The 17,994-nt window shown below is 45.5% G+C and overlaps 1 pseudogene; it reads left to right on the plus strand.

The window, feature by feature from the left end:
- Positions 1 to 16,498: 16,498 nt before the first annotated feature.
- LOC136317895 (U1 spliceosomal RNA) lies at positions 16,499 to 16,652 on the plus strand (annotated as a pseudogene).
- The last annotated feature ends 1,342 nt before the right edge of the window (positions 16,653 to 17,994 follow it).

The following is a 17,994-nucleotide window of genomic DNA, read 5'->3' on the forward strand; positions in this document are numbered from 1 at the left end:
GAAACAGCCAGAGGTAGTCCGCATGTACCATTATATTGATGATATTATGCTAACTAGTGATTCTCTTTCAGAATTGGAGCAAGCAGTCCCTACCCTGCTATCCCATTTGAAAGCATGTGGCTGGGCAGTTAATGAGAACAAATTACAAGGACCTGGGTTATCTGTTAAATTCTTGGGAGTTGTCTGGTCGGGTAAGACAAAAGTTATCCCTGACGCAGTTATAGATAAGATTCAAGCATACCCCGTGCCTACTACAGTAAAACAGTTACAGGAATTCTTAGGTTTGTTGGGGTATTAGCGAGCATTTATACCGCATTTGGCTCAGTTACTACGCCCCTTGTACAACCTTATTCGAAAGGGGGTTCGCTGAGATTGGACTGAGCAGGCGCAAGGTTCATTTGCAGCTGCTAAGAGAGCTGTCAAGGTGGCACAGGCCTTGAATGTATTTGATCCTGCCAGGCCCTGTGAGCTGGATGTTCATGTAACCTCAGAGGGGTTTGGATGGGGCTTGTGGCAGCGGACAGAGCGCCTACGGCAACCCATTGGGTTTTGGTCCCAATTGTGGAAAGGTGCTGAAGTTTATTACTCATTAGTAGAGAAGCAGCTGGCAGCTGTGTATGCTGCCCTCCTGGCAACTGAGAGTATTACAACCACAACACCAGTTACAGTCAAAACAGCATACCCTATAGCTGGATGGGTGAGAGATTGGGCAACTAAACCACGTAGTGGTATGGCCCAAATGTCTACCCTGGCCAAGTGGGGTGCCTATCTGCAACAACACTGTGCTCTTAGCACCAGCCCATTGAGGGCAGAACTGCAGGAAGTCTTGGGTCCAGTCACCTATGCGACCTTAGAGTCAGGTGCAACTGGGGCTCAGGAGGCAGAACCTGAGGTCAGTCCCTACCAGGAGGGGCGGGTGCCCATCCCCGAAGATGCCTGGTATACTGATTGTTCCAGCAGGGGCCAACCTGCCAAATGGACGGCTATCGCCTTCCATCCGGCCACTGAGACTATTTGGATGGACACGGGTACAGGCCAAAGCAGCCAATGGGCAGAATTAAGAGCTATTTGGCTAGTTGCCCATAATGAACCTTCACCTCTGGTGATCTGTACTGACAGTTGGGCTGTCTATCGTGGACTGACCCTTTGGATTGCTACTTGGCACATTAACCAGTGGATGGTAATGCACCGTCCATTATGGGGTCAGGCCATGTGGCAGGACTTATGGGAAATAGGACACCAGAAGCAGGTGACAGTATATCATGTCACAGGGCATGCCCCTCTAGCCCATCCTGGGAATGATGAGGCAGATACGTTGGCAAGGGTGCGATGGTTGGAGACTGCACCTGCAGGTGATGTGGCACAGTGGCTCCACCGGCGCCTGCTCCATGCAGGACAGAAAACTATGTGGGCTACGGTTAAGGCGTGGAACTTGCCTGTGTCCTATGCAGAGGTACTTGCAGCCTGTGAGCAATGTGCAGTATGTTCCAAGGAACACCCTCGGAGACCACTGGTGTCACTGGACAGATCCAGAGGGGTCATGTCCCACTGACACGATGGCAGATAGATATCATTGGACCCTTACCAAAGTCAGAAAGGTACCAGTATGCAGTCACTTGTGTAGATACTGCCACCGGGCTGCTTGCTGCTTACCCCACTCGTAACCCTGACCAGAGGGCAGTCATACAGGCTCTGGACCGCCTGAGTGCTGCATACGGGCGACCGCTGGTCCTTGAAAGTGACAATGGTACCCACTTCACTGGTTCAACGGTGAGGCAATGGGCTCAAAAGCTGGGGGTGGACTGGAAGTACCATGTTCCCTACCACCCCCAGGCTGCTGGTATCATTGAGTGGTATAATGGACTCTTAAAGCAGGGACTGCGACAGGAGGGGGGCACCGGCTCTCTTACTGGATGGACACGCCGCTTATGGACAGTACTTCGGATTTTGAATGAGCGGCCTCGACGGGGAAGCCCAGCTCCAGTAGAGGCCCTCCTGCATTGGACAGCTGCCCCTATTCAGTTGCAGATACGCACCAAGGATATTTTACTCAAGCCAGGTTTCGGACAGCAGGGCAACATGTTCTTGCCTGCTCCAACAGCCCTACTTAAAGGACAACGGCTTCAATGGATATGGCCCTGGACTGTACAGGCCCCCCATCTGAGATGGGTGGCCTTGTTGGCACCATGGGGAAAGGGGTTAGAGGTGGAACTCCAGTTAACTCCTTGGGCAACCAGCACCTGGCCACCTAAGGTAGAAGTGTATTATCCCTTGAGTGCTCAAGGGGACAGCATTATGAAGGGCACCTTTGTAATTTCTTTATGGCCAATAATGAGTTCCCCTATTTTACTACACATAGAACCAGCAGATGCTGGTGTATTGGCCAATAAGGTTTGGTATGCCCGCTCAGGGCGGCCTCTGGTGCCAGCTACAGTGCTGTCTGCAGACAAAACTCTAGCCTGTATTCTGCCAGAGGGAAAAGATTTGCCTCTCTTGGTGCCACTGACAGCTCTCTCATTTCGCCCATAGTTTTTGATCTGTTAATCCTATTGCTGTAGTTGGTACTATTTCTGTTTATGCAATGTATCCTACTCCTTGCACAGTGACCATCATGGAAGATGCCTGTGGTTTAGATTGTAAAGCGAGCAAAAGGGGTGGAATGTTGGTCAAATAAGTTTGTAAATATGATATATATGTTTGCTCGCTTGTGACTTATATTGGGTGTGGGGGACAGGCTGTGGGCAGGCCAGGTCATTGTGGCCTGGGGTTTGGTTTTGGGACTAAGCTTTTCCCCACACCCTTGACTGATTGTATGATCTGGGTGGTGCACTCTCATGAGGAATCCAATTATGCCTTGGATAGGTGACTTTGTATCAGGGACTTCCTTGTTTGTATATTGGATTAAGGGATTTTGGTTTTCTACACTATAAAGTGGGACAGACCAGGAGCTTGGACACACAGTTCCTGCTATCACAATTGCAGGGGCTTCCCTGATCCCTTGCCCTTCATGGGAAGAGCTGGTTTTCTGCTTTTCCCTTGTCTTCTTTTGTGGTTTGCCTGTCTCGGTGAGACACCAATAAATAGGATGGCCACCCATCCTCTGACTCCGCCATTTCTTTATCGTCTGCCCAAATCCAATGGGAACCTGCATGTGAATGGCCACGATGGCGGCTCCTGGCCTTACAGTGTGCAGAGAAATTTTGTGAATGATCTCTGTACTGTGTGATTGGCATAACCAGGATGGCCCTTGGCATTGTATTGTAAATGCAAAGGGGAGGAAAACATGGATCCCCAGACATTCCACCATACTGTGGGGAAAGGGGTGAATGGCTAGCCAGGTGCAGGGAGAGAAAAGCCAAAATTATATAAAAAAAAAAGCTTTTCTTATAGCAATGAGCCATTTGCGGGCATTTGTCCCCACGGAAACTACCTCTCCTATGTAAATGCATGTGGTTAATACACGTGACTCTGGACAGGGAGATGGCGGATGAACACTAGAAAATATAGAAAGGCCTTTTAATATGTAAAGAGACATCTTTCTACCACTGTGTTGATTTGTAAATTTTGTTTTCTCCAAAATGATGTATGGCTTGCAAATTGAACATGGTCCTATCATGTTAAAGGACATATGACTATAACCAATAGTGGTAAAGGGCTCCTAATTACAGTTTTTGCTTCTGTACTTCCCACTTACAAAACTATAAAAACTAGGTAAAACAAAGGGCCAACGCGCTCTCCCTCAGATTTCTGTTGGAGTTGCCGCCGCTTGGCCAAGCTAAAAAATAAAGCTTTGGTGTGTAATCGATGGACCTTGTTCATGTTTTCAATGTTTCAGGTCCCTCCGGATTGGGCTTAACATTAAGCACTCTGTGTTAGTCAAATAAGTTTGTAAATATGATATATAGGTTTGCTTGCTTATACTTTGCATTGGGTGTGGGGGACAGGCTGTAAGCAGGCAGGGTTGTTATACCCTAAGGCTTAGTTTTAAGACTAAGCTTTTCCCACCTGTAAAGCCAGTAGCCACAGCCACCATCACAGCTGCATGGCCCATGCAGGTTCGCATTTGATACAGACAGACGGTAATGAAACAACAGAGCCAAGAACTGGTGGGTCATTAGCTTTAGTCCTAGCTTGCACCCAGCGGGAAAGAAATACACACAGTGGGAAAACACTTCCCTTTCCATTCAGAGCTCCAAAGCCACTGACTTATCCAAGTTTCCTAGAATCAAAGGTGTCTAGCTCACCAGCCTTGTTCACCTCTGTTCTCCATCTCCTTCTCTCTGCACAAACCGACTTCTCCTTCAACACTCTGCCATCTTGGCTGCTTCTCCTCTCCTCCTCATGGCCTTTCTCTGCTCTGCTCTCTCATGTGCTCCTCATAGAATATAATCACTCTTCTCCCCAAACAACGTGATCTCTCTTCCTTTTAAAAGCTTTTGGCACGAAAGCCCTCCCCCAACACATATTAACATAATGACGCCCATCCCAAGCAATCTCCTGGGCAATGGGCTTCCACGTGGGCAGTGCCATCTTTAACAAAGTGAGCATAATATACAGTGTGTCCATAAAGTCATGGTGCACTTTTGACCAGTCAGGAAAGCAACAAAAGTCTATAGAAATGTGAACTCTGCACCAAATAAAAGGAAAACCCTCCCAGTTTCTGTAGGATGACGTGGCAGCATGTGCGCATGCGCAGATGATGACGTAACACTGTGTATACAGCAGAGCAGCCGACGGCCATGCCAGTCAAGATGTGGACAGTACAGAGGAAAGTTCAGTGTGTTCTGTGGCTCACTAAATTCGAATCCGTGACCAAAGTGAAATGAGAATATCGGCACGTTTATAACAAAGTGCTACTACATAGGAATAACATTACTCGGTGGGATAAGCAGTTGAAGGAAACCGGCAGTTTGGTGGAGAAACCCCGTTCTGGTAGGCCATCAGTCAGTGACGAGTCTGTAGAGGCTATCCGGGATAGCTACCTAAGGAGCCCTAAAAAATCTGTGCATGAGCCCACATTGAACTGCACTGAATAGGTATGAAACTGGGAGGGTTTTCCTTTTATTTGGTGCAGATTTCACATTTCTATCGTCTTTTGTTGCTTTCCTGTGACCAGTCAAAAGTGCACTGTGACTTTACGGACACACTGTATTTTATCTGCCCAACGCCACCCTAAGTGACTTTGTATCAGAGACTTCTTTGTTTGTATATTGGATTAAACATGTTGATTTCTACACTATAAAATGGGGCAGACCAGGAGCTGTTCTCTCTTGGTTCTTGAGATTAGCATTAGAGGGGAGAGCAGAGAAAGGGCAGGTGGAGGAGTGGAGAAGCAGCCAAGATGGTGGAGAGCTGAAGCAGAAGCCAGTTTGTGCAGAGTTTGTGCAGAGAGAAGGAGATGGTGTTGGGCAGATAAAATGTCACTGGCTTTACATTTGGCGTAGTCAACAAAATTCAATACAGATCGGTATAGAGTCACCACCACTTTTGAGCGGTGGAGTAGAGGACTGGCTGCTGTTATGGTTCCCCATGGCTGTCCTTTTGGGGACCTTAGGCTGGCTAACTTTTACAGCCATGCGTGAGGAAACTGAGATCTCTGTGGAAGAGGCTGCCCGGGACCTGCAAACCGAGCAGTGGAAGGAGCTGGAGCAAACGTGGGAGAAACAGATGCTGACCCTGGAGCTGGAGGAAGCGCTGGAGGAGGAGCCTGACCAGGTATGCGAGATTCGCCTGGAAATGGAGCAGCTACTGGAGGAGAAATCACAGGTTCGTGAGTTGCAGATTGCTCTGGATGCTGTGGAGAGCCAGCAGCGGCAGGAGGCCGGGGGCCAGGGCCAGGGCTGAGGCCGGGCCCGGGGCTGCAAACCCGGCAGTGAGAGCTGGTGTTTTCAGTTTCTCTTTGAAGGATGAGGAGAATTGGGCTGGAGTTGCAATCCGCAGTCTCCATAAGATGAGAGCCCAGCTGGAAGGAGCACCTACTACGGCCCTGGCAGGTCTGTGATTTTGGGACATAGGGCTGAACGCCATCATGCTCTCTGGAGCAGAGATAGAAATGCTGACTGCCATTGCCACGTGCTCCTCTTTGGGACAGTGTAAGACCTGCCAGGACTGCAGGGATGGGGTGGTGGTGGCTGAGGTCTCATGTGCATGGATTGATTTCGTGGACTACGACCGGAGTGGGCCTTGGCTCCTTTGTTGGATGAATTTACGAATTATGGATTTTGGACAATGTGAAATACCCTGATGGGGGTGGGGGGTGGCTTTGCTGGAAGCACTCGCCTGCCCCAGGAAGCTTTTCCCATGGCTAGAAAGAAGGCCGAGGACTTTGGGCTAAGTGCTCAGAGACTGGTGAAATGTACCTTTGTAATTGTTGAAACTGTATGATTTTTTGCTGTTGTAATTTGTGTAATATTCTAATTTCCTTGCACAGGGATGCCGGTGGTATAGATTGTGGGTAGTAAAGTGAGCATAGGGATGGATTGTTGGGCAGATAAAATGTGTTATGCTCAATTTGTTAAAGATGACGCTGCCCACGGGGAAGCCGTTGCCCAGGTGATATTAACGTGTGTCTCTGTGGGCTGTGGGCAGGCAGGATCCTTGTAGCCTGGGGCTTGGTTTTAGGATTAAGCCTTTCCCACCCGTTTTGATGTGGGGTGGTACAATCCCAACATGCCCCAGAGAAGTGACTTTGTATTAGAAACTTCCCTATTTTGTATATTTGATTAAAGGTTATGAATCTACACTATAAAATGGGGCAGAACAGGAGCTTGCTCTCTTGGTTCTTGAGATTAACATTAGAACAGAGAGCAGAGAGGAGAGCAGAGAAAGGCCATGTGGAAGAGGCCAGGAGAAGCAGCCAAGATGGCGGAGTGCTGAGTGAGAACCCAGTTTGTGCAGAGTTTGTGCAGGGAGAAGGAAGGAGATGGGAAACTGAGGAGAATAAGGCTGGTGAGCTAGAAACCTTTGATTCTAGGAAAGTTGGGTAAGTCAGTAGCTTTGTGAGCACTGAATGTGAGTGGGTTTTGGAGCCCAGTGTGTGTTTTTACTTGCCTGCTGGGTGCAAGCTAGGATTAAAGATGATGTCCCATCAGTTTTTGGCTCCGTTGTTTCTTTACCGACTGTCCGAATCCAATGCGAACCTATATGGGCCAGGCTGATGTGATGGTGGCCCTGGCTACTGGCTTTACAGATGGGGAACAGAGGTGAATAAGGCTGGTGAGCTAAAAACCTTTGATTATAAGAAACCTCAGATAAGTCAGTGGCTTTGGGAGCCCTGAATGGAAAAGGAAGTGTTTTCCCACTGTGTGTATTTCTTGCCCGCCAGGTGAAAGCTAGGATTAAACTAATGTGCCGTCATTGTTTCATTACTGTCTGTCCAAATCAAATGTGAACCTGCATGGGCCAGGTGGCTGTGATGGTGGCCGTGGATACTGGCTTTACACTCTGGGTGCATTGTTTTTATTTATTCATTTTATTTATTTTTTTAAAGATTTTATTTATTCATTATAGAGAGGAGAGAGAGAGAGAGAAGGGGGGAGGAGCAGATATCATCAACTCTCATATGTGCCTTGAACAGGCAAGCCCAGGGTTTTGAACAGGCAACCTCAGCATTTCCAGATTGACGCTTTATCCACTGCGCCACCACAGGTCAGGCCTGCGTGCATTGTTTTTATGCATCTAGGTTAACAATGCCTTTGAAATGCCTCACTCACATCCTTCTGGTGTAGTGATGTACCAAAAAGCTACAAAATTAATATTAATATTTTAGGGAAAGAAATGTGAAAGTTTCCTGGCTTGCAGAAATGTACTGTGTAGGAGGCTCCCTTCTACTAGCACGCTTAAAGAGCATTTTTTATTAATTTGGGTTAGGTGTGCAGAGAGATTTTGTAAAAATGACTTTTACACTTATGTGATTTACTTCAACTCAGGATGGCTGAAAGCATTGTATTGTAAATGAAGAGGGGAAGACGATTTAGATTCCAGTCCTTCCCCCACACCTGTAAGGAAGCAGATAAATAGCTAGCCAGGTGCAGGAAGGGAGAGATTGAAAAAACCTTTTCTTATTTGATGAGCCATTTGCAGGCATTTATCCCCTAGCGCCATGGAAACCACCCCTCCCCTCCTGAAAGCATGTAATTAATGCATATATCTCTAAACAAAGGAATGGCAAATGAACACTAGAAAATTTAGGAATATCTTTTAATATGTGGTGTAGAGCCAGTAGCCAGGGCCACTATCACAGCAGCCTGGCCCATGCAGGTTCACATTGGATTCGGACAGTCGGTAAAGAAACAACGGAGCCACAAACTGGTGGGCCATTAGCTTTAATCCTAACTTGCACCCGGCGGGCAAGTAAAAACACACACTGGGCTCCAAAACCCACTCACATTCAGTGCTCACAAAGCTACTGACTTATCCGAGTTTCCTAGAATCAAAGGTTTCTAGTTCACCAGACTTATTCACCTCTGTCCCCCATCTCCTTCCTTGTCCCTGCACAAACTCTGCACAAACTGGCTTCTAACTCAACACTCCGCCATCTTAGCTGCTTCTCCTGGCCTCCTCCATGTAGCCTCCCTCTCCTCTCCTCTCCTCTCCTCTCCTCTCCTCTCCTCTCCTCTCCTCTCCTCTCCTCTCCTCTCCTCTCTCCTCTCTCCTCTCTCCTCTCCTCTCCTCTCCTCTCCTCTCCTCTCCTCTCCTCTCCTCTCCTCTCCTCTCCTCTCCTCTCCTCTCCTCTCCTCTCTGCTCTCTCCTAATGTTAATCTCAGCAACCAAGAGAGCAAGCTCTCATTTTGCCCCCATTTTATAATGTAGAAATCAAAACCCTTAATCCAATATACAAAATAGGGAAGTCTCTAATACAAAGTCACTTAGCCGAGGCATGATGGGATTGTACCACCCCACATCAAAAAGGGTGGGAAAGGCTTAGTCCTAAAACCAAGCCCTAGGCCACAAGGATCCTGCCTGCCTTCAGCCCACCGCCAACACACATTAATATCACCTGGGCGACCGCCTCCACATGAGCAGTGCCATCTTTAACAAAGTGAGCATAATATATTTTATCTGCCCAACATGTGGAATAACATTTTTATTATTGTGTTACCTTATAAGTTTTGATATGTAGAAATGTTTTTATAGGTCCTATAGACAAATGTTGTAAGCTTGCTAATGAATTATGTCCCATCCCCCTCCTTCTTTTCCTGCCAACCTGTGTGTGTGTGTGTGTGTGTGAACAAAGGTATCTAACTTGCTGCATGGGCTGTGCCCACACACATACGATTTGGGTCTGTGAATGCCCTGAGTTAGTCATATGCAGCTGGCATATTTAATAAATCTCCTCTTTTAGTAAAACTCCTTAAAATTCATCTGGACTTGGTGTCTCTACGTAAACCCGCAGAATTGAGGTATGGGGTACTTTACAACACTGGAAGTATAAGCTCCCTCAAAAGACCACATAATACAGTAACTTTTTTTTTTTTTTTTGTATTTTTCTGAAGCTGGAAACGGGGAGAGACAGTCAGACAGACTCCCGCATGCGCCCGACCAGGATCCACCCGGCACGCCCACCAGGGGGCGATGCTCTGCCCACCAGAGGGCGATGCTCTGCCCCTCTGGGGCATCGCTCTGTTGTGACCAGAGCCACTCTAGCACCTGAGGCAGAGGCCAAGAAGCCATCCCCAGCGCCCGGGCCATCTTTGCTCTAATAGAGCCTCACTGTGGGAGGGGAAGAGAGAGAGAGGAAGGAGAGGGGGAGGGGTGGAGAAGCAGATGGGCGCTTCTCCTGTGTGCCCTGGCCGGGAATCGAACCTGGGACTTCTGCATGCCAGGCTGACGCTCTACCACTGAGTCAACCAGCCAGGGATAATACAGTAACTTTCAACTGCTGTACTGCAAGAATTTTTTTTTAATTTATTTATTAAATTTAATGCAGTGACATTGATAAATCAGGGTACATATGTTGAAAGAAAACATCTCTAGATTATTTTGACATTTGATTGTGCTGTATACTCCTCCCCTAAAGTTAAATTGTCTTCTGTCACCTTCTATCTGGTTTTCTTGTGCCCCTCCCCTCCCCCAACCCCTCTCTCCTTCTTCGCCCCCTCCCCCCTCCCCCCCACCCCCCACCCCTGTTTCCATCCCATTCTTGTTCATGTCTCTGAGTCTCATTTTTATGTCCCTTCTATGTATGGATTCATATAGTTCTTAGTTTTTTTCTGATTTACTTATTTCACTCCATATAATGTTATCAAGGTCCATCCATGTTATTGTAAAGGATCCGATGTCATCATTTCTTATGGCTGAGTAGTATTCCATAGTATATATGTACCAAAGCTTTTTAATCCACTTGTCCTCTGACGGACACTTGGGCTGTTTCCAGATCTTCGCTATTGTGAACAATGCTGCCACAAACATGGGGATGCATTTCTCCTTTTGGAGCCGTTCTATGGTGTCCTTGGGGTATATTCCTAAAAGTGGGATAGCTGGGTCAAAAGACAGTTCGATTTTCAGTTTTTTGAGAAATCTCCATACTGTTTTCCACAGTGGCTGCACCAGTCTGCATTCCCACCAGCAGTGCAGGAGGGTTCCCTTTTCTCCACATCCTCGCCAGCACTTATTCTGTGTTGTTTTGTTGATGAGCGCCATTCTGGCTGGTGTGAGGTGATATCTCATTGTGGTTTTAATTGGAATTTCTCTAATGATTAGTGATGTTGAGCATTTTTTCATCTGCCTATTGGCCATCTGTATGTCCTCTTTGGAGAAGTGTCTATTCATCTCTTTTGCCCATTTTTGGATTGGATTGTTTGTCTTCCTGGTGTTGAGATTTACAAGTTCTTTATGAATTTTGGTTACTAACCCCTTATCAGACATATTGTCAAATATGTTCTCCCATTGTGTAGTTTGTCTTTTTATTCTGTTCTTGTTGTCTTTAGCTGTGCAAAAGCTTTTTAGTTTGATATAGTCCCATTTGTTTATCCTGTCTTTTATTTCACTTCCCTGTGGAGATAAATCAGCAAATATATTGCTCCGAGAGATGTCAGATAGCTTACTGCCTATGTTTTCTTCTAAGATGCTTATGGTTTCATGGCCTACATTTAAGTCTTTTATCCATTTTGAGTTTATTTTTGTGAATGGTGTAAGCTGGTGATCTAGTTTCATTTTTTTGCAGGTAGCTGTCCAATTTTCCCAACATCATTTGTTAAAGAGGCTGTCTTTACTCCATTGTATTTCCTTACCTCCTTTGTCAAATATCAGTTGTCCATAGAACTGTGGGTTTATTTCTGGGTTCTCTGTTCTGTTCCATTGATCTATATGCCTGTTCTAATGCCAGTAACAGGCTGTTTTGAGTACAATGGCCTTGTAGTATAACTTGATATCAGGAAGTGTGATACCTCCCACTTTATTCTTCTTTTTTAAGATTGCTGAGGCTAAGGCCCTGGCCGGTTGGCTCAGCAGTAGAGCGTCGGCCTGGCATGCGAGGGACCCGGGTTCTATTCCTGGCCAGGGCACATAGGAGAAGCGCCCATTTGCTTCTCCGCCCCCCTCCTTCCTCTCTGTCTCTCTCTTCCCCTCCCGCAGCCAAGGCTCCATTGGAGCAAAGATGGCCCGGGCGCTGGGGATGGCTCCTTGGCCTCTGCCCCAGGCGCTAGAGTGGCTCTGGTCGCGGCAGAGCGACACCCCGGAGGGGCAGAGCATCGCCCCCTGGTGGGCAGAGCGTCGCCCCTGGTGGGCGTGCCGGGCGGATCCCGGTCAGGTGCATGCGGGAGTCTGTCTGACTGTCTCTCCCCGTTTCCAGCTTCAGAAAAATACAAAAAAAAAAAAAAAAAAAAAAAAGAAAAAGTTTGCTGAGGCTATTCATGTTCTCTTTTGGTTCCATATAAATTTTTGGAATATGTGGTCTATATCTTTGAAGTATGTCATTGGTATTTTAATTGGTATTGCATTGAATTTATAGATTGCTTTGGGTAAAATAGACATTTTAATGATGTTTATTCTTCCTAACCATGAGCACAGTATATGCTTCCACTTGTTTGTATCTTCCTTGATTTCTTTTATCAATGCTTTGTAATTTTCCAAGTACAAGTCTTTAGTCTCCTTGGTTAAGTTTACTCCTAGGTACTTTATTTTTTTGGTTATAATTGTGAAGGGGATTGTTTCCTTAATTTCTCTTTCTGACTGTTCATTGTTGGTGTATAAAAATGACTCTGATTTCTGAGTATTGATTTTATATCCTGCCACTTTGCTGAATTCATTTATCATGTTCAGAAGCTTTTTGACTGAGACTTTAGGGTTTTCTATATACAATATCATATCATCTGCAAATAATGATAGTTTTACTTCTTCTTTTCCAACTTGAATGCCTTTTATTTCTTCTTTTTGTCTGATTGCTGTGGCTAGGACTTCCAGGACTATGTTAAATAAGAGTGGTGAAAGGGGGTGCCCCTGCCTTGTTTCTGATCTTAAAGGTATTGCTTTTTTTTTTTTTTTTGTATTTTTCTGAAGCTGGAAATGGGGAGAGAGACAGTCGGACAGACTCCCGCATGCACCCGACCGGGATCCACCCAGCACGTCCACCAGGGGGCAACACTCTGCCCACCGGGGGGCGATGCTCTGCCCCTCCGGGGCGTCGCTCTGCTGCGACCAGAGCCACTCTAGCGCCTGGGGCAGAGGCCAAGGAGCCATCCCCAATGCCCGGGCCAGCTTTGCTCCAATGGAGCCTTGCTTTGGGAGAGGAAGAGAGAGACAGAGAGGAAGGAGAGGGGGAGGGATGGAGAAGGAGATGGGCGCTTTTCCTGTGTGCCCTGGCCGGGAATCAAACCCGGGACCCCTTGCACGCCAGGCCGATGCTATACCACTGAGCCAACCGGCCAGGGCCTCAGTTCATCTTTTGAAGGTGTCTCTTGTGGTTTCATTTGGATTGCACTTCTTTGTTTTCTCATTGTCTGTTTTTGGGTTTTTTATTTGTAGAGTTGGTTGAGTCTAGGCTTGGTGTTGTCTCTGTACTGCAAGAATTTTTAAAACATGCAATACCTGACTCTTTAGTCAGGGGCACTGACCCCTTTTCCCTTAGAATGTCAAATAGAAAAATAACAATAACCAGCACAACAATTGTGATCTGTTGTAAGTGAATCAAAATTATACCTATTTTTTTTTCATCAGATAGGAAAAAAAAATTTGATTTTGTTCTTTGGCTGAATTTTAGTAACTAATTTATGTGTTCCATGAGATGAAAACTGTTGAAAGTTGCTGCTGGAGCCCTGGCTAGCTAGCTGAGCAGAAGAGCGTCGGCCTGGCATGTGAAAGTCCCAGGTTCAATTCCCAGCCAGAGCACACAGGAAAAGCTCCCATTTGCTTCTCCACCCTTCCCCCTCTCCTTCCTCTCAATCTCTCTCTTCCCCTCCCACAGCCAAGGCTCCATTGGAGCAAAATTAGCCCGGGTGCTGAGGATGGCTCCATGGCTTCTGCCTCAGGTGCTAGAATGGGTCAGATTGCAATGGAGCAATGCCTCAGATGGGCAGAGCTTCGCACCCAGGGTGGACATGCTGAGTGGACACTGGTTGGGCGCATGCAGAGTCTGTCTCTCTGCCTCCCTGCTTCTCACTTCAGAAAATAATAAGTTGCTGCTGGAATCCAATCCCCACCTTGCTTTTTCTTACTTTCATGTAATCTTTCTTATGTTCCTGCCTTACTTCCAAAAGCATAAAAGAAGCTGAAAAACTGTCATTTCTGAAAGTATTTTTCTCAATCTGTTGAAATTTTGCTTCCTGGCATATCCTCTGTTTGGCTGAAATAAATTCTAATAAACTTATAACATTTTCCCACAGGTTTGGATATTCTTATGTTGACAGTGCTAACTATAGCAGTGAGAAACTCAGAAACAGCAATCAATTGGGGACATCTAGCATATACCTGCTTTCCACTTTTGTCCTGTCCTGGCCCTTCCTTTCCATCTTCCTAACAAAATAAATTTCTAGCAACTTCTGTCCTCTTATCATCAGTCAAAGTTTTCAGATTGGAACCCAGATATGATTTAACAGCTAAGAATAAATTCTTTGGAAAAGAAACCTCACTGTAAATTAATTTGGAATTTTTCTGTAAACCACAGTCCAGTTTAGCATAACTTGAGTATCAGCTACCAAATCTGAAGAAGCTATTTGTTCTTACTATTTTTTTATTTATTTGTTCATTTTGGAGAGGGGCGAGAAAGAAAGAGAGAGAAGAGGGAAGGAGTAGGGATCATAAACTCCCGTATGTGCCTTGACCAGGGAAGCACAGGGTTTTGAACTGGTGACCTTGGCATTCTAAGTCAACCTTTCATCTACTGTGCCACCACAGGTCAAGCTATTTATTCTTTAAAATCAGATTTTTAAAATTTGACCTTAAAAATTGTCCTCTTTCTCTGAAGTGTCTTTGACTTTTTCGATGTAAATGTTTCTTATTTGAAGAAAGGTACAAATAATCCAATATTAGATATAAAGACAATATCAGGTATTTCATATCAGGAGAGAGCACATATTGGGGAAAAATGATAAAAAAGTGGTCAGCCACTCTAGTGAGCAAGGGAATGGAAATAAATACTAGAATAAGATGCCATTTCACACTCATTTTCTTGGTGACAGTAAGATATCTTTTTTTTTTTTTTTTCCTGAAGCTGGAAACAGGGAGAGACAGTCAGACAGACTCCCGCATGTGCCCGACCGGGATCCACCCGGCACGCCCACCATGGGGCGACGCTCTGCCCACCAGGGGGTGATGCTCTGCCCATCCTGGGCGTCGCTATGTTGCGACCAGAGCCACTCTAACGCCTGAGGCCGAGGCCACAGAGCCATCCCCAGCCCGGGCCATCTTTGCTCCAATGGAGCCTTGGCTGTGGGAGAGGAAGAGAGAGACAGAGAGGAAGGCACGGCAGAGGGGTGGAGAAGCAAATTGGTGCTTCTCCTGTATGCCCTGGCCGGGAATCGAACCCGGGTCCTCCGCACGCTAGGCCGACACTCTACTGCTGAGCCAACCGGCCAGGGCAAGATATCTGATGATACCAAGTGTTGGTGTTAGGCAGGATAGACAGGAAAAGGGGAAGGGGGCAAGGGGGGTGTATCTCAGCCACTGAATGAGAGATTCAGCTATCTTGTAATCAGGCAAATCAAAATAACCAGGTATTCCAGCAGTTAAAAGAAAAACTACAATGGAGAACCTTGAAACCCTGTCTATTAGCCCTGATATCAGGGAAACAAAGCCTTGAAGCTAAGAGTATCTAACTTCTGGGACCCCAACAGGTGGGATGCTCAGGCTAGCCAAGTTTGCCAGCTTGTGCCACATGTCAGTGTATAGCTTTGCTTAATAAGCTGCTTGCTTTACGGAATGCTGCATTCTGTCTCTCACCCAAATTATTTCTTGTGAATGTGACAATAACTGAGGAAGAAGAAGCCCCTGGGACTTGAGTCTTCTCTGGTGATATTGGAGCAGACCTAGATTACTGTGATCTTTTAGACATGGCTGGAAGAAATGCTAATTACTAAAATCACTTTGGAAAATAATTGGCAATATCTTGCAAAGATGAACATTCATCTACTGTATAACCCAGCAATTTTCCTGATAAGCATATACCCAAAAGAAACTTTTGTACACATCTACCATTGCTACCACCAGCATCACAAGATATGTACAAGAATGTTTACAGAATCTCATATATAGTTGTAAAATCCTGAAAACTACCAGCAGAAAAATGGATAAATAGTAACATATACATGACTGAACAGCAGATGCATGCAATAATAAGTATGAATGTTAGAAGTACAATTTTGAAAAGAAAACCTAATCCTTTTTTTTTTTTTTTTTTTTTTTTTTTTTTTTTTTAGCAAAGGAGAGAGAAACAGGGACAGACAGGAAGGGAGAGATGAGAAGCATCAACTTGTAGCTGTGGCACCTAAGTTGTTTATTGATTGCTTTCTCATATGTGCCTTCCCTGGAGGGGGGGTGCTCCAGCTGAGCCAGTGACCCTTTGCTCCAGCCAGCAACCTTTGGGCTCAAGCCAATGATGATAGGCCATGTTTATGATTCCACGCTCAAGCCAGCAACCTTGCATTCAAGCTGGTGAGGCCACACTCAAACTGGATGAGCCCATGCCAAAGCCTACAACCTCGGTGTTTTGAACCTGCATTCTCAGCATCCTGGGTCGATGTTCTATTCACTGTACCACTGCTTGGTCAAGCAAAAAAAAAAAGAAAAAAAAAACCCAAAAAAACTAATCCTAAGTGGCATGTTGTGAGATAATGTCTTGGTATAATTTATTTTTCTGTCATTCTTGACAATTCCTTTTATTTGAACCACACAACCCTTCCCCATTTAAACAAGACAAGAAGTATGAATCATTCCATGCTTCTTGCCCCAGAGAATGGGAACATATAGCAGAATGCTGAGGAACAGATTAAAATTCTTTTAGTGCCATCAGTTTGGTTTTAAATGTCAAAAGCAGATCTCTAAAAAAAATCAAGAAGTATATTTTATACTTACCTGACAGAGAAGATACCATGATTGCGAAGGTGGTTTTCCTTGGGAGAGGTTTCTCCATTGCATTCTGGATGTGTTGACCTCTGCGATTTCCCCAAATGTGGGAAACTCAATAGCATAGTGGGGGACTGTGTTCATGCTCTCCCCTGCATAAAAATAAAAAAAATAAATGAATAAATAAAAGAAGTACATTAATTTGGAAAAAGATGAAGAACATTATTGAAAATATCATCAACCACAATGAAAGCTTATAATTAATAATGACTAGCTAAAACCATCCCTTTTAAAATGAAGAACAAAAAACCATGTCCATGATCACTGCTATATTTCAATATCATAATTGCAGTTCTGGGAGTTACAGAGACAAGAAGGAAGTGTAGGATGGAAAAAAAAGGAAGTTGACTTTCTGAATAAGTAATGTTAGTTTGTATGTTAGGATGAAGCCTCCATCAGCCTGAGTGACCTCACTGAGGCACCATCCCTGCCAATCCATATAGAACACTTGGTGTGAGTGAGAAATAAATTTTGTTGTTTTGAGCCACTGAGATTTGGGAGTTGTTTATTGCAACTTATCTAAACTGGCACTGGTGTCTTTTTTTTTTTACAGGGACAGAGAGAGAGTCAGAGAGAGGGTTACACAGGGACAGACAGACAGGAATGGAGAGAGATGAGAAGCATCAATCATCAGTTTTTCATTGCAAGACCTTATTGTTCATTGATTGCTTTCTCATATGTGCCTTGACCGTGGACCTTCAGCAGACCAAGTAACCCCTTGCTCGAGCCAGTGACCTTGGGTCCAAGCTGGTGAGCTTTTCCTCAAACCAGATGAGCCCGTGCTCAAGCTGGTGACCTCAGGGTCTCAAACCTGGGTCCTCTGCATCCCAGTCAAATGCTCTATGCACTGTGCCACCGCCTGGTCAGGCATCACTGGTGTCTTCAATTCAATCTATACTCCTTTATATCTAAGCTAAATAGAGGTACATTGCTCATATTCTTATATCCTGAAATAATTTTAATATGTATTTTAAAACAAATAGAGGCCCTGGCCAGCTGTCTCAGTTGATAGAACCTTGGCCCCACATATGGACATCCTGGGTTCAATTCCTGGTCAGGGTACATAAGAGAAGCAACTACCTGCTTTTTTCCCCATCCCTCTTCCCCTTCTCTCTCTCTTCCCCTCTCGCAGCCAGTGGCTTGAATAGTTCGAGTATTGGCCCAGCTGCTGAGGATGGCTTGGTTGGTTGGAGAGCATCAGCCTCAGACACTAAAAATAGCTCAGTTGATTCAAGCATTGGCCCCAGATGGTGGTTGTTGGATGGATCCTGGTCGGGGCGCATGCAGATGTCTGTCTCACTATCTCACCTCTTATCACTTAAAAAAATTTAAAATAGATTGCAGGAAAATACAGATTTCCCTAACCTGGAGACTACACAACATTATTTCAGTCCAGTAAAGAGTCAGAGAAGGGTATAGTAATGTTAGACAAGGTGG

Source organism: Saccopteryx bilineata, chromosome X (genome assembly GCF_036850765.1).
Source record: "Saccopteryx bilineata isolate mSacBil1 chromosome X, mSacBil1_pri_phased_curated, whole genome shotgun sequence".
Classification (NCBI taxonomy): domain Eukaryota; kingdom Metazoa; phylum Chordata; class Mammalia; order Chiroptera; family Emballonuridae; genus Saccopteryx; species Saccopteryx bilineata.